This window comes from Tursiops truncatus, chromosome 8 (assembly GCF_011762595.2).
Source record: "Tursiops truncatus isolate mTurTru1 chromosome 8, mTurTru1.mat.Y, whole genome shotgun sequence".
Classification (NCBI taxonomy): domain Eukaryota; kingdom Metazoa; phylum Chordata; class Mammalia; order Artiodactyla; family Delphinidae; genus Tursiops; species Tursiops truncatus.
In genome coordinates, this window is record NC_047041.1 from 40,658,047 (window position 1) to 40,675,663 (window position 17,617).

Below are 17,617 nucleotides of genomic sequence, written 5' to 3' on the forward strand. Positions count from 1 at the left end.
AAACAAAAACCACTTTGTGAACAGTTTTAGGCTTGCTATTGTAATGCACATTGTGACACAAATTATGGGGCACAAAATTCCTATAACGTACCATCATATTATCATTAACAGAGAAAAACTGCATTATTACCAAATCTCATGTATGCATAAATGTATGTAGTCAATTAGGGTGTCAAAGGGACAACAAAAGGAAACCCAATGACTTATTCTGCTACTAGAACAGGAGGGTGAGATGGGGTAGCCTAGCATGACTTACTCGTGAGCTGCAGATGCTCATCTGATCACTGTATTTGCGTAGCATCCTGGGCTGGGGGAAGCCGCCGATTCATACACACCTCAGTACCCATTACCCACCGGCAGCAAACCATCCTACGATGCTATCCCTCCGTGTAAACCAGATCTCCCACTCCCAGGTCAGAGTCAAACAGGCTGGGACCTGGGACCTGGAACCTTGGACCCTTTGCTGCAGTGCTGCAATGCTTACAACATTGAGCAACAAAATACAAAGAAACTATGAGAGATTAAAAACAACTGCACGCATGCGCGGCTGGGGCAAATTATGGACAAGATACAAAGAGACCAAAAATCCAATTGCCACTTCTGAAGAGCTGGAAGCAAAAACAGGGTGTTGGGAGCAAAAGCAGGGTACTGCGCATGCCTCCTGCACACAGCACCACCTAAGGGGTGGGCAAGACACCCAAGCCACCCCTCTGGCCTGACCCCTGGACACACCCCTGCCCTCACCCCATAGATGGAAACAGCTCACCTCCCTTCTTGGGGAGCCAGCAAGGGAAACTGTTACTTGTTTTTGCTCCCGCCTGCTGCAGCAGGAGCCCCAATAAAGCCTTGCCTGAATTTCTCGTCTGGCCTCTTATCAATTTCTATTGATTAAGGGAAGGTCAAGAACCGTGATCAGTATCAAGATGAGAACGAGCAGATGGACCTTTAAATTCTGCCCTTCTGGCCCCTATAAAATACCTGCATATGAGGTAGCAGGGCAGCAGAGCAAGTAGGGCCACAAAGGTTTAGATAAGGAAACAAATCATTCACAGTGTAACACTCTACTCAGTAGCTCCCTGTCTCTGGTTCCTCAGAAATAAGGCAGATTTACAATCATACTCATCTCACAGAGTTTTTGAGAATTAAATGAGATGGTAACTGTCAAATGCCTGGCTCACAGATGGGCTCAGATTTATGATATGCATCTTTGATTTAAACTTACCCTTCTATGTGAGGGAAGCTATCACCCAGTCCTTCTATAAACATTTCAGTGTCCTGAATGGGCACGGGACTGAGTAGGCATCAGGGTGGGATGGCTGTTAGGGAAGGGAGAAGGGGAAGGATACAAGGGTGAAAAGGCTAGTTTCCCTGAGCTGGACAGGCTCAACACCTACAGAGAGAGACACCCAGGCAAGTGTACACCACAGCACAGCTGGTTAAATATTACTTGGGGTCAGGGATGCCCAAGACCAGAGAAGGTGACACTGAACCCGGGTGACAGGGATGCGAAGTAAGGAGAAAAAAGAAGGCATGAAAAAAAAGTGTGTCTTTATAAAACGGCAAGAAATGTGGTGAAACTGGAATGCAGGACTCTTAGACAATGGTAAGAGAGAAAACTAGTAAGAAAGACCTGGGCGTACAGTCTCATTTTGTAAATACAAATGAGCAAGAAGGTGCCCATATATAGAAGGGGACTGAGCGTCAATCAGATGGGCTGCAATATTTCAACAAATATTCATTGAGCACCCAGTAAGTGATCGGTGTGACCCAAATGCTGAATAATGTCAATACTGTCAAACAATTCAAGTGTCTAGTTCAACACTAAGTCTCTTCATTTTACAGAAAGACAGAACAAGAAATCAGTAAAGGACGAAAGGAGGATATATCTAGGGAAATTATAGAGAAAAAGTATTTAGAACTACTGAAAATATTTAATTAGTAGTCTTAAACTGAAAAAAAAGGTTATTTATAGCACTCTTAACTGGGTTAGAAAGGATTTGGGGTTCAGGTATTCATTCAGCAAATACTCAATACCTGCTATGTGCCAGGCATTCTTCCAGCCCATGGGCGAGGCAGAAAAACAAAACAGACAAACATCCCTGCCCTAACGGACGCTGAATTCTAGGGATATAGTTATGGTGTTCTAACTTGAAAAGTTAGAGAGAAGTAGGAAAATATTAAAAACTTTTAACCTCTTTTAAAGATTCCAATAGCCTCCATCTGTGTGTATATAGATAGATTCAAATGCTTTATGGCATGTATATTAAGGAAAAATATTAATTTCTTATTAATTGTGGAAACTCAGGAAAGATTGTGAATCTAATTTGGGATAAAAGAGTTTTCTGCTTTAATTCTTGTATACAGATCATTCGATAAAAGTTTAAATTTTTATAATATCTTGGTGACTTAACCATACTGTAATGCCTCCTAAATAAATCTTATTTGTCAGTATTATTCTTTCTCTGAGTGATTTACTGAGTACCTCCTCAGGGCTCAACGTCGTAGTGGGCTCCTAGGAATAGAAAAGAAAAACACGAGTAGCCCTATTTTTAACAGGCTCATCACTTCTTTAGGAGGAAGAGGGGGTAGAAAATAAAACATATACTTTGTTGGGCTTCCCTGGTGGTGCAGTGGTTGAGAGTCCACCTGCCGATGCAGGGGACACGGGTTCGTGCCCCGGTCCGGGAAGATGCCACATGCCGTGGAGCAGCTGGGCCCGTGAGCCATGGCCGCTGAGCCTGCGCGTCCGGAGCCTGTGCTCCGCAACGGGAGAGGCCACAACAGTGAGAGGCCTGCGTACCGCAAAAAAAAAAAAAAAAAAACCATATACTTTGAAACAACTAGAAAGCAATCAATTCTTGAGATATTGCAAGGCAGCACATCAATAGCATATAAAATTCATGTGTTAGTGCCAATAGAAAGTGGGATACTCCCCAACCAGAAATTAAGACACTCTTTCTTGCCACTTAGGAAAACAACTGCTTCATGCTATTCTGTTTAATGATGCTTCTCACTAACAACAAGCCAGTAGATTAGGCCTTGGAAAAATACTGCTCTCTTTGTAATTAATTAATCCATTCATTACACTGTCAATTACTGTGGATCAGAAGTAAATTCAACATTATTTTTAATACCTATTGTTTCTGAAATCAAAATTACAAAGTATCCCACCACTTCCCTTCAGCTATCAAAGCCAAGCACAAGCTGTGCTTATCCCAACCGAGATGCCCGTCGTTGATCTATGATGCCTCACCCCTAAAAGACTTGGGGATGCGGGTCTTACTGCTGATGAGAACATATGGTTTGGGTAGTTTGGCAGGAGAAATCCTGGCAGAAGAGTCTCAGAGCATCAGCAGATGCTGCCATAGCACAGGCATCCAAATGGTGGCATAATTGCCACTGCTGCTTTGATGCCACATGTTTCACTGTGATGACAGCAATGCCTTCCTCGAGAAGCTGGTGGCAAAACAGAACCCCTCCCCAGTCCCCACAGGCAGAGACACAGGAGTGTGAACAAACACGCTCATGCCCCACATGCATACACGTGCACACAAAATCAGGTGACGTTGGCCTTCCGTGGGTCTCTTTCATCTGTCTCTAATGGTGTAAAGCCAGCTGGAAAGGGAATGGCAACTAGAGGACTATTTTGTTCTTCGCTTACATAACTCTGACATTTAGGTTCCATTCAGAAAACAGGGAGTCACCACCAGCTTTCCACCCAACTCACAGTCAAGGAAAAGATGGCCTGTTAGCAACTCAGAGATGGGATCAGAGTCCCCTGGTCTCCCTGGCAGTCTGAGGCACTGCCAGGTCCCGAAAGCTGTCACAAATTGCTCAGATTGGTCTTCATCAGACTCATTCAGTTGGTCAACAAATCCTTGTTGATCACCGCTATGGGCTTGAAGGGGAGGGGACTTCAAGAGTCACAACCACAAAAGAGCTGAGGGGTGCTGCACAGCGTCCTCCTTCCATACCTGTTCATCACTTTCTGCCATTCATTCCACCTTGACCGAGCAGGGCCAGTCTAGCACTACAGTCAGTCTGGAAACAGTTCCAAACAAGACAGATGCGGTGGTGCCTGACTCTAGTAGAGGAGTGAGCCAGACATACTGGCCAATACAGTGCAGCATGCATCCTGATGCAATAAGGTATCAGCTGGTGTAGAGACGCTGAGGGGCGGGCAGCACACTGAGTCCCAAAGAGAAAACACCATCAGCCAAGTGGCTAGGGAGGAGCACAGCCGAGGCAGAGGGAGCAGTTCTAGAGCCGGGCAGAAATTTGTTCTTGTGCGTCAAATACTCCAAGCTCTTCCTCTTCATCTGTTAAATAAGAGAATGTGAGGAAAGAACCTGGGGCTCAATAATTCATAGCCATGGGCTTCCCTGGTGGTGCAGTGGTTGAGAGTCCGCCTGCCGATGCAGGGGACACGGGTTCATGCCCCGGTCCGGGAAGATCCCACATGCCGCAGAGCGGCTAGGCCCGTGAGCCATGGCCGCTGAGCCTGCGCGTCCAGAGCCTGCGCTCCGCAGCGGGAGAGTGCACAGCAGGGAGAGGCCCACATACCGCAAAAAAAAATCCATAGCCATCACTGTCATAACTATGGTTATATTAATCGTAACAATAACAGCAACATTTGCAGATGCTTAGAGGTAAGAAAACATATGGAACATTCTGGAAAATTAACATGGTTCAATTTGGCTGAAATATAATGTGTATTTGTGTACATGTGTGTGAGAGAAAAAGAGAGGAAGACGTGAGGAGAGAGAAGGAGAAGGAGAGAATAGATGGATTATCTGATAGTAGATGTCAAAGTTACTTCCAACTTGAGCATGATGCTAAACTGCTGAATTCCAATGGAATGGACACAACTGAGCATTCCAGGCAACCATCACCACTCCACTGGACAGCAGAATAACTCCTGGGCACTACGAACAGAACCTTAGGACACATATCCTATCTATCTCAAAGAACTGTTGATGTTAATGAATCCCATCCCTAACTCTGAGGTGCCAAGAAAAACTCCACAAAGGACAGTAGAGGTAAGTGCATGGAAAGACGGCCACTGTCATGCTAATTTAGATAAATCTCCAAGTGGGAGGGAGTAAATGATCTAAAAGCACAAAACTGCCCAGCTGTCTATTTTGAATGTCAAACATTTGTGTAGTGTCCATTTGTCACTAACTGAATGAAAAGCAGACAAATTAATGAGGTGACAGAGCACAGAGCTAAACCACACATAAATAAGAACTCACAGTAAAGCATACAAATTGTCCTCCCTCGACACTGGAACAAAGTTACTCTGAAGAAGCGAGGGGAAGAAAAACATTATGCACAGGATCTTGTACAAAGCACAGATCCAGGAGCTAAGATGTCAACATAAAGAATCATTTGCCTTCAGCCTTGGGGCCTAAGCTTATAGGTGACTGACACTGATTTCACTTTTCAGTCAGAATAAAAATTAGGAGAATGAGGGGCCACACAGCTTGGGATTTTTGGGGGACAGGGGTGTTACACTCATTGGCAAGGCTGCAGGAACACTTCGGGATCTTCAACTGTCTGACTCCAGACTCCAAGCATTATCAAGGATGCTAGCCCCAACCTGCACCTACAGGCTGAAGGACGGCTTGGAACAGGTGGAAGAACACGAGATTTTTGTCTCTGGCAGACAAACCCAGAGTTCACATCTGCTGGGTTCTACCTCTTTCCAGTTATGTAGCCTCAGGCCAATTTATTTAGCCTCTCTGGAGCTGTTTTTGAATATTAAGTGGGTCATTCGTACGTCCGTGAAAAATGCTTAGTAGAGCCTTTCATCAAGCCACTATGAAGATCAATAAACAAACACACAAAAGATAGGCTCAGTGACTCTCCAGTGCCCACAGGCTGAAGTCTGAACTCTAATCTCACATTCAAGGCCCCCGATGCCAGATTCTAGCCCTAACCTGTAACTACAGGATTTAAGGACATCCACAACACTTATGCTTTTCCACAGCTATGCACTCTGATCCCCTCCTTGAAGGCTTCTCCTACCCTCTCACTTCCCAGGTCCTACTCATCCTCAAGGTCCAGCTTTGGTCCCACCTGCTCCTGGAAACCATCATAGAGTGTCTTTACTTTTTTCAAAATATAGTCAGTCCTACCCAGGTCAGAGATTGGTTTCCTTTGCAAGGCTTTGAGTATCCTGGGTCATGAAAAGGGGAATGCTGAAACTGGGCGGTTCACATCAAGGCTCAGCAGAATCTCAGGAGGAAATATTGGATCTAGTGGGTGGTCCACCAGTACCATGCAGACAGCAATCAATGAAGGCTTGATAAGCAGTGGTAAGCAACTACCGTGGTTCCTTGAGCTGACATATGGTGCCCATTCCAAAGGTGAAGGAGAGTAGGTTTTGGCTGAGCTCCCAGACATAGCCATGGCCAGCATGTGGCATACTCTCCACACTTGGTTTTGCTTGTCTCCTTGACCAGCCCAGGTCTGGTCCCATCACTGCAAGTCTCAGACCCCTCCTCCCTGCTCAAGTCCTAACTAACTCTCCTTCTCTACCAACCCAAGGATCCTCAGCTAGTCTTGGGAGAATCAAGTGGGGAGAGGGAAGCTTCTAAATCTTCCTCTAGTCTCTTTCCAATCTGTGATTATGGCATAAAGTCTAGGGTCAGCTTTTTCAGAGACCTTTTTTTATTCTCAGGAGGCTTTTCTTCTCCCAACAAAACTTAGCTCTTAAGATCAAAACCTGTGCTTTTAAAACTGCTATTTTTGATGTAGACTTCAAAAGCCTATTTTGGAAGTAAAAAATTATATATATATAGCTTTTTTTTGCTTTTGCTTTCTTTGCTTTTCTATGGACATACTTCCTGCTTATTCTGCTCCCTGCCTAGAATGTCCCTAATTCTCCACAAGGCAATGTGAAGACCACCAGCTGATTAGAAAGACTGAACATAAGCCAGTGTGGAAAAGAACAACTTCAAGTTTAATATGTCAGGGTGTTACACTGCTGTGATTGCACATTTAAGAGAATAAGCACTGGAAACAAACAGACCTGACATTTACTCTGATACTTACTAATATGTGATCATTAACTTCTCTGTGCTGATTTCATCCTCAGTAAAAGTGAAAAGTAATAGTACATGCTTCTAACTGCTACTGAGAAGATTATTATAAAGCACTTCACCAAGATGGTCACAGCCATACCACTCAATAAATGAGAGTTTTTTATTGTGTACCATTCATTTGACAATTGATTATGTTTTACCTTAAGGTATATCTAATATCATTAGTCTTTATTATTTAAGTCTATTTTTATTTCATTATCCTTGCATGTGAGCCTTCTCTCCCCAACTAGATTTTAAGTTTGTCTACTGTTTTCTCACCTGTAAAACAAGAATAAGAATAACGTGCCTTGTGAAGTTATAATCATTAATGGGAGCGGCTATGAGTATTTAGTCTGATTCCAGGACAGAGAACACTAGCCATTACTGTTATATCCCTGAAAGGCAAAAAACAAGTGCTCAGGAAACTCATCTATGAGCTTGAATCCATGCAGGGAAGGCAGGAGGCTTGGGAGATACTGTCAGGGCCCCCACTGATATCCTAATGACTTTGCCATTTCAGGGTGCTTTGTATGATTTCCCTCCGCATCTCTGTGTCTGAGAGATTTTCCTGAAACGAATTAAGGCTATTTTGCCTATCTCATAGCAGGCTGAATGTGCCGGGGAATTAATCCCCCCCATCCCCCAGCAGCCCCCAACCAGTGACTGAACTAACATGGCACCTCAATACTTCAGCTCCCTCACCCCTTGAACAGAATAATTTCAAAATGTGTTTTACACCATTTCCCAGAGTTTCTCCTTGGAATCAGCCCCAGTTATTCTCTGTGGTAAATGTCCTTCATTGGCTGCCTTCCATTCTTGAATTTCTTCCTCTCTCCCTGTACTAACACTCTTTGCTCCCTGCTAATAATCTCCCTAAATTCAAATTATGGGAAACCCAAGCTAAGAGAGGGGCTCCTGTACTTGTGCATTATTCAGAGCTTCCACAGAGAGGTAGTACCCCTCCACCCACCTTCAGGTACGGTGACGCTAGTGAATAGGGTGGTTTAGTGAAAGGAGCCTAAGTCAAAAGTTCTAGATTTGGTCTTGGCTTTCACTCAACTAGCTGTGTAACCCTTTGCTATGGATTGAATGTTTCTCTCCTCCCAAAATTTCTATGTTGACATAATCCCTAAAATGAGGTATTTGGAGATGGGGCCTTTGGGAGGTAATTAATTAGGTCATGAGGGTGGGGCCCTCTTGATGGGATTAGGTGCCTTTATAAGAGACAGGAGAAACTTCTAATTTCTCACCCTGTTCATCCATTCTTCTCCCAAGTTCTTGGATCATCTTTACAATCATTACTCTGGACTCTTTCTTGGGTAGATTGCTGGGCATACATCAGGAGAAAACGCTAATTCAAAAAGATATGTGCACCTCAATGTTCACTGCAGCACACTGACAACTGCCAAGACATGGAAGCTACCTAAGTGTCCATCGACAGCTGAATGGATAAAGAAGATGTGGTATATATACATAATGGAATACTACTCAGCCGTAAAAAAAGAATGAAATAATGCCATTTGCAGCAACATGGATGGACCTATCAAATTTTCATACTAAGTGAAGCCAAGTCAGACAAAAAAAGACAAACATCATATGATGTCACTTATATGTGGAATCTAGAAAAAATGATACAAATGAACTTATTTACAAAACAGAAATAGACTCACATACATAGAAAAGAAACTTATGGTTACAAAGAGGAAGGGAACGAGGAATAAATTAGGAGTTGGAAATTAAAATATACATACTAGATAAACAACAAGGCCCTACTGGATAGCACAGGGAACTATAATCAATATCTTGCGATAACCTATAATGGAGAAGAATCTAAAAAAGAGTATATATGTGTATATATGTGTGTGTGTGTGTGTGTGTGTGTGTGTGTGTACATATCTGAATCACTTTGCTGTACACCTGAAACTAACACAACATTGTAAATCAACTATATTTCAAAAAAATTTTAAATAAAGAGGAGAGAGCTTGCTCCCTCTCTCTCTCCCACTCCCCCTGTCATGTGAGGATGCAGAGAGAAGACAGCTGTCTCCAAAACAGGAAGAGGGTTCTCACCAGAACCTGACCATGCAGGCACCCTAATCTTGGACTCCCAGCTTCCAAAACTGTCAGAGAATAAATTTCTATTGTTTAAGCCACCCAGCCTATGGAATTTTGTTAAAGCGGCCAGAATTGTCTAAAACACCTTGAAAACAGTTTTCAGTGCTCTGACTTTTAGTTTTCTTATCTTTAAAAATGGGGCTAACAATAACACCTGTGCCACGGTGCTATTCTGAGAGTGAGATGATAAATTTTGTGTGTTACCATGGCACTTGCTGGGCCCAGCAGGGAATAGGAAAGTTGAACAGACAGTGGCCTTGCCCTGAAGATGCTCCAGGATAGTGGAGGAGAGAAGACTCAGACCGAAAAAACTGCAATACAAAGAAGCACAGATAGAACGTAAAGGAAGTCCAGTGCAGGGAAAAGGACACGAGTCTGCCGTCTATTTGAAACAAGGTAAACAAGCACGCAGACTGCCCAGATAGCATTCCTACGTAAAGAATTCCTTAGCGGGCTTCCCTGGTGGCACAGTGGTTGAGACTCCGCCTGCCGATGCAGGGGACACGGGTTCGTGCCCCGATCCGGTAAGATCCCACATGCCGTGGAGCGGCTGGGCCCGTGAGCCATGGCCGCTGAGCCTGCGCTCCGCAACGGGAGAGGCCACAACAGTGAGAGGCCCGCGTACCGCAAAAAAAAAAAAAAAAAAAAAAAAAAAAAAGAATTCCTTAGCACTCCCCAGGCAATTATGCTCTGAGCCCCCGTACTATTTTGGATACACTTCTATTACAACACTTTACTCGTTGTTTTGCATTTATTTGTTCGGAAACCCATCTTCCCCAGGAAGTTAGTAACCTTCTTCAGGTCAGGACTACCAGGCCCTGTTGCTTTATACATGCAACCCCTTCATCACGCCACCAGGAAACTTACTACAATATCTGATACACAATAGTAAGTCCTAAATAAATACTGTTGAAACATGAACCCAATTTGGTATCCTGCCTCTATATGTAACCTGAGAACAATTAAGAAGTAAATTATAGCCACAGGTTCCTGTTTCTGAATATTTCTTTTCTTTAGTTTTTTTTTTTTTTTGTATTGAAGTATAGTTGATTTACAATGTTGTGATAGTTGCTGGTATACAGAAAAGTGATACAATTATATATATAAATTTTTTCCCTAGATTTTTTTCCCTTATTGGTTATTACAGGATATTCAGTAGAGTTCCCTGTGCTATACAGTAGGTGCTTATTGGTTATCTATTTTATATATAGTAGTGTGTTTATGTTAATCCCAGACTAATTTTTCTTTCCCACCATTTCTCTTCCAGGAACGCTCTTGACCTGAGGCTTTGAGCACTATAAAACAAATGGGCAAGAAATATTACCTTCCATCCCCTGGGCGACGGTCAGAAGATCAGGAGGCCTCTCTCTCGAAAAGCATATTAAAATGACCTGGCCCAGTGCTGGCGGGGAAAGGGCAGCGCCCGATCTAGACTCAGCCACAAGGTGAAGGCACATTTCCCTCTAAGAACCGGTTTTTCCTTCGCTTTCAAACACGTAAATAATTATGATCCATCCACAAAACCATGCTGAAATCATAAAACTTTCATTACCTTATCAGCTTGGACCCAAAGCATCAAAAACGAGTCAGTGCTAATCTCCATCTCCCTGCTTCTAAGTGCTGCCTCCCACAAGCCTGGCAGAAAGCCCCAAAATGGAAATGAGGTGTCCAGAGTAGTTCCCTTCACCAGAAGAGATCCTTGTCCTGTATTTAGAACAAGCACAGCAGACCTCAGTTCTTTATGGACGGGACAGTTATGCTAAGAAGACAGAACTTAACGTAAGCCGGTAACTCCCCAACTACTTAGTGAGGAAAAACCAAGAGATATATATTGATGCAAGCAGAAGAAGGTCATTTGCATGAAAAAAGCCATGCTTTCCAGCATTACCTCTACAGCAGTGCTTTCTCTGGGCCACTCCCATAGGAAACTGTTGTGTCAGAGGCTCATCAAAATCCACTGGTATGTTTGGCATCTTCCCACCTGAACAATGACCTTTCCCCTGTATATTTAATCTAGATGAAAGGTCTTGGGCTTCCCTGGTGGCACAGTGGTTAAGAATCAGCCTGCCAATGCAGGGGACAACAGGTTGAAGCCCTGGTCCGGGAAGATCCCACATGCCACGGAGCAACTAAGCCTGTGTGCCACAACTACTGAAGCCTGCGCTCTAGAGCCCATGCCCCACAACTACTGAGCCCACGTGCCACAACTATGGAAGCCCGCGCACCCAGAGCCCGTGCTCCGCAACAAGAGAAGCCACCGCAGTGAGAAGCCCGCGCACCACAACGATGGGTAGCCCCTGCTCGCCGCAACTAGAGAAAGCCCGCGCGCAGCAACAAAGACTCAACGCAACCAAAAATAAATAAATAAATTTATATTTAAAAAAAAGTTCTCACCATCCCATGCGCCTCATGACGAGCCAGAAACTTGAGGACCATCATTAATTCACCCCACCACCACCCATCCTTCCAACGCAGACACATTCATGGGTTGCCAAATTTGATGAATTCTGCCTCCTTAATATCTCGCGAATCAGTTCCTTCGCTCATCCCTGCTGCCCCACCCTTACTTCAGCCACTTACTTCTGGATTTTCCACAACTAGTCTTCCTGATGCCAGTCCACACACCCCCGCCGCCACTCCACGTACATGTGGCTATTGACTAGCTTTCCAAAAGGCTGCTCTGATCATGTCACTCTCTGCTTAAAAATCATTCATTGGCAACCAGCCCCATTCAGCCTTAAACTTAAAGACCCATGCCCCTCCTCGCTCTAGACCTCTAGCCATGCTGAACTAAGGATGATTTTTCACCTTGCCAGCTTTCTTACTCTCCTCAATGTTTGCAAATGCCACTCTTGTGTCTTGGTTTATAATGAGCCGCACCCACCGCATGAAGCTAATACCTAGTCTTTATTGGGATGTAGTTCAACTGGGCCTCCTTGGGGAAAGGATGCTCTGATACCCTCTCCCTCCAACGCACATAAGCACACACACACACCAGCTTCCACAGCCCCTGGACATTGCTAGCTTTCACCATATATCACAGTACATTATAATTCCCCTTTGAGTCACAGGTCTCTCTAACTGTGTTCCCTGCAAATGTCTTTGGAGCTACAAAATCTGACAGAGCTCCTGCCACTCAGTGAGGACTCAGGAAATGTTCGTTGGAACAAAAAAATGAAAAAGATGAATGCATGAAGGCACAGCATATTTCTTATTCTGTGATGGAATGATCTGGCCCCAGATCCACTACCCAGTAACAATCAGGCTGTAGTGGGAGCGTTTTAATCAACTGAGCACACCAAGGAAACCTCCCAAATAAAACAGCCCCCAGGGAGCTCTCCCCTCAAATGGGTACCAAGTGGCTCACAACTTATTTATTATTTCATGAATCTTCTCTTGCCTTCTCTCTCAAGTTTAAATGACCAAAGGGCAGTGACTGACATACATTCATTCAAGAAATATCTAACAAATACTAATGTGTCAGGCAATAATCATAACTGACACTTACACAGCACTTACGGTACACACACTGGGCTAAGCAGGCTCCATTATGTTGTTTTTTTTTTTTCCGGTACGCGGGCCTCCTACTGCTGTGGCCTCTCCCGTTGCGGAGCACAGGCTCCAGACGCGCAGGCTCAGCGGCCATGGCTCACGGGCCCAGCCGCTCCGCAGCATGTGGGATCTTCCCGGACCGGGGCACGAACCCGCGTCCCCTGCATCGGCAGGCGGATCCTCAACCACTGCGCCACCAGGGAAGCCCTCCATTATGTTTTTGTGTTGCTCTAGGTACTGGACTAGGGACCAGATACATAACTTTGTACGGCATGGGAAACACTCCACCTAAGCATTCATTCAGTGTCTTTTCCAACAAACATTTATTGAATATTTACTATGTTCAAAGTCTTTTAATTAGATCGAGGCATTTTCTTGAAGTAGGTATCCTTATTTTATCAAAGATGAAACTGAGATACAGAGGGATCAATTAATTTCCCCAAATCCCACAGCTGAGAAGTGGCAGAGCTGGGATTTCAATCCAGGTAGCTGGTTCCAGAGTTCCTTTTTTTTAAATCCTCTAAACAAAACCACCTCTTGCTCATGTCTTCAAAAGAATAAGAATGGTTATCTCTGAGTGGTGGCAGTAAGAGTTTTCTTATCTCCCTTTCTAATCACCCCACCTTTTTGGTTTTTTTTGCTTATTCGTGTTTTCTAGTTTTTCTACATTGAGCCATGTCATCTTGAGGATAATTTATAACAACAAAAAAAAATGATTTGGCTGACCATGAGATGAAAACAGTTGCTGTTACATTATAAAGAAAATATGCAGAGAGATAATAAAATGCTAATTTGATGAGCTGTCTAAAATCAGCATGAGTCCACTTCCAGACTCTCCACTGATGGACACTCAGGGACCCCAGCCCACTTCCTGTGCTGCCAGCTATCCCAGCCGGAGCCACAGCTAAGGAAGATGTTGCCGTAATTTCAATGCTTACAAGTGAATTTAAGAAAGAGACGTGATCAAGAAAAAAAACAGGAAGACCTGGTGGTTGGTGCTGTTTTCTTAGGAGAAAACTACAACCTGATTTCCAAGTGAAAACATTCAAGTTCAAGCTCTGTTGTCAGCGCATGGGAGTAGGCGCTAGGTGTGCCCATGCTGTGCTGTGCAGCCTGAACTGGCAGATCCTCTCTCTGCTCTGTCTTCTGGGTGTCTGCAGAAATCTGGGTCACTCAATCACATGGCTGACCCACATTTACAGAAACCCAGCCTTCCCATCCTATTAGAAAAACAGCAGCTTTGTGGAAGCGAGCTTTATGAATGACTAAATTTACAGATAAGCCCATTTTAATTAGCTAGAGAAGAACCCCACTCCTTCTTCCAGACAAAGCCAATACTGATTTTTCTACATCAGCACATCTGTAAACATCTCCCCATCTCTTCCACTGCCCTGGTTAATCTACTTTAAATTCCTTTTGAATATCATTAATTTGCTTCCCTCACTTTTTAAATTTGTACATCAGAAGGGCAGTGCTTTTGAACCATCAATTTTCAAGGGATGATGGCAGTGCGTGATCCCCCAGATGCGTGGTAGTCCAGCTTCTGCATGTGCTTAAATTCAGTTTGCCTCAGATTTCCACAATGAATCACCACATTGTGAGAGTGGGGGTGGAGGGGGGCGCTGAGGGAGGGATTAGCTTAAGTGAGTTGTGAGTCAAATTCTTTTCTGCGGTTTCATGGTCAGAATTCTGAGACACACACATACTCCAACTACTTTCCTTTTTCTAGGAATAAACCCTCTAAAAAATACAGTTTTGTCATTCAAATGTGCTACAGGAATTTCCCTTTCTCTTTGGGCAGCAACCCTGTACCTATTTCCTCCCTGATACACAAGACAAACAGAGAAAGGATCAGGGCCATTTAGCAAGAATGGGAGGATCAGGTATGCAGATGAGAAAATGAGGGATGACCAGTGTGAAACCTTCAGAGATTTTTACAGGGAAATGCCCATCTCTATACCCTTCCCAAAAAATCACTGCTTCAGAGTTAAAAGATGCCCCCCTGCTTCCCATCACATAAAGAGGGAGGCTGGTATTAATGACTTACCACATTTATGTCTGCACATGTTCCTGTGGGGAGGCAAAACCTCCTTGTAAAATGCATGTAGATTTCTTTGTTAGGCTCTAGTGACTCCTGGGAAGTATACCTTACAATCTGAGCGTTCCAGATGAAATAACCAAAGAAATTTGTGGGTTCAAATTTATATGTTTGGATCAGCAGGAAAAGGGACAGCATGCCAAATTAGGCTCAATTTTCTTTTCTTTTTTAAAATTTTATTTGCCCATCTCTTTACTTCTTTCCTTTCTAAAAATGTGTTTGCTAAACTGTGGATCAGGGAAATTCTATAGATCTAGCATAGCTGGATGTCAGCAAGGCATTTGACAAAAATCTCTCATGAAATCCCAGAGGACATGACAGGGAAAATGTGGGCCAAATGACAAGCCAGGGAAAGGGGTATAAAACTGATTGAATTTCAGTACACACAAGTCAGTGTCAACTTAGAAAAGAGTCTCCAGCGGCTTGCCTCGGGACTCTGAATCCAGTCTTGCATCCATCAACATTTTTCCTAATGACTGGGATTAGGTCATGGATATCTCACCAAATTTTCTCATGACTCAAAAAGGAGGGACAACAGATATGCTGGATAACAAAGCAAGGCCCCCAGTGGCTTCCATAGGCTAGGACGGTGGTCCTCCAATTATGGTCTGCATATCACCTATCTCAGAATCATCTGATTTAATAGGAATCATCTAGTTTGAAATGCAGATGCTTGGCCCACTCCATACCTGCTGACTCGTGGCAGACACTCTTTAAGAAACACATGTACCCCAATGTTCATAGCAGCATTATTTACAATCTCCTAGATATGAAAGCAACCTAAGCATCTATCGACAGATGAATGGATAAAGATGTGGTGTATATATATATACACATATATATATATCACACATATATATACATACACATATATACGGTATATACACACACACAATGGAATATTACTCAGACATAAAAAAGAATGAAATAATGCCATTTGCAGCAACATGGATGGACTTGGAGGGCCTTATGCTAAGTGAAATAAATCAGACAGAGAAAGACAAATACTATATGATATCACTTATATGTGTAATCTAAAAGGTATAACAAACTAGTGAATAAAACAAAAAAGAAGCAGACTCACAAATATAGAGAACAAACTAGTGGTTACCAGTGTGAAGAGGGAAGGGAAGAGGGGCAATATAGGGGTTGGGGATTTTTTAAAAAGGGTTATTGTGGGATTATATGAAATCACGTGTGTGAAACTTTTGAAAATTGTAAAGCACTGTAGAATTTAAAGAATCTTTCATTCAATTAAAAAATCAATTAAAAAAAAAAACACTGAACAAGAACACAGTCACCTGAAACATTAGGTCCTGACCTATAGTTGGTGGGTCCGTGAACATCTTTCCTTATACACACTTGAAAAAAGCCGTCAAACTATGGCTATCTCAAAATTAGTAAAACCTGAAGGAGGAAAAACCCTCCAGAGTGTTTGTTGTTGTTATTGTTGTGTTTAATTCAAGGAAAGACCAAGGAGTATCTTAAAATGAATTTAAGCTGGAGGCTGACAGGCATCTAGGTGGTGGCAGAAGGATTAAAGCCAAAGGACACTCAGGTAGAATGAAATAACGTTCCAGTGTAACCCTCAGGGGTCCCTCTTGTGAGGCAGGACCTCATAAGAATCTCCCCTCAGTAAATGGAAGGTTTTGTTCCAAGTGCCTTCCTGGGACAGTACCTCAGCAGGTAATTCCATTAGCTTTGGCACTTTAATAACAACCAGATTTACCAAATGAAAACTGCAGAAAATATTGAACAAAGGACAAAATACATATTGCTTGTTCCTGAAAATGACACTCTAGCTGACACCCGCCCCCCCCGCCCGGCAAAAGTCTCTGTGATTCTTATATTTTAAATAGCAACTCTGAAATCCACTTCCAAGAGTCAGTGTAAGACTCATGCAACTTTCAAACTGGAGGAAATTAAAAATACATGTGAAGCCATGTCTTTTTACTATTAAATACTGGAAGTCGATATTAAAATCTGGAATCAAAGGAAAATTCAGATCCTACCCCCTAACAGGAGGCGTTTTCATGAAGTCTGCTGTCTTCTAACATAATATGCAATTGATCTGAGCCAAAGGGTTCAATTTTCTCCTGGATCTTCTGGCATTTTATGAGATCTGGCCCTCTGAAAGTAACTAATACTGCAATGAAGAAGCAACAAAAACTCATGAAGCAAAAATCCTGCCGAAAGTATACAAACTACCCTCCAATGTTTGAGAAAAAGACAGCATCTCATATTTCTTTCATTCCCTTTTTAATGCCTGGTACACTCGACTTCCCATAATGAATATTCGGTGTTCAAAAATATTTCCTTTAAGAAGAAAGAGAAAACAGAATGGGGTACTTAAAATGGGAAATTAATCCATACATTTCCAGAATGTTACTAGGATCCTCCAAAAAATACAATTCTAAAATGAAAAAAAAAAAAATAGTTCAATTATCTTTCAGCCATCTCGCTATCTGCTTGAACAAAAATATATGGGTTTACTCCTTAAAAGTCAGATCAAAGCTGCTTCAGAAAATTAACATCTTTCTTTTATCACTAAAGGGAAGATAAAGCAAGATGTGGTTTTATTCTTGAAACTCACCTCCTGGATTTACGATAACATAAAAGAAATCCCTGGCCCTAAGATCCCACCTTCTCTTTTAACAATGGGGTAATTGAATCACGTGGCATCTCATTCTTTCATATGGCTATATTCTATGCTTATGAAAAAACGAAACAGAAGATAGAAAACAGACTGGTGGTCTCCAGGTGCAGG

The 17,617-nt window shown here is 43.0% G+C and overlaps 1 protein-coding gene across 2 annotated transcripts in view; it reads right to left on the reverse strand.

Annotated features, from left to right (window-relative positions):
• FAT3 (FAT atypical cadherin 3) overlaps positions 1-17,617 on the reverse strand; it is a 560,923-nt gene that overhangs the window by 519,491 nt on the left and 23,815 nt on the right. The gene's annotated exons all lie outside the window — the stretch shown is intronic.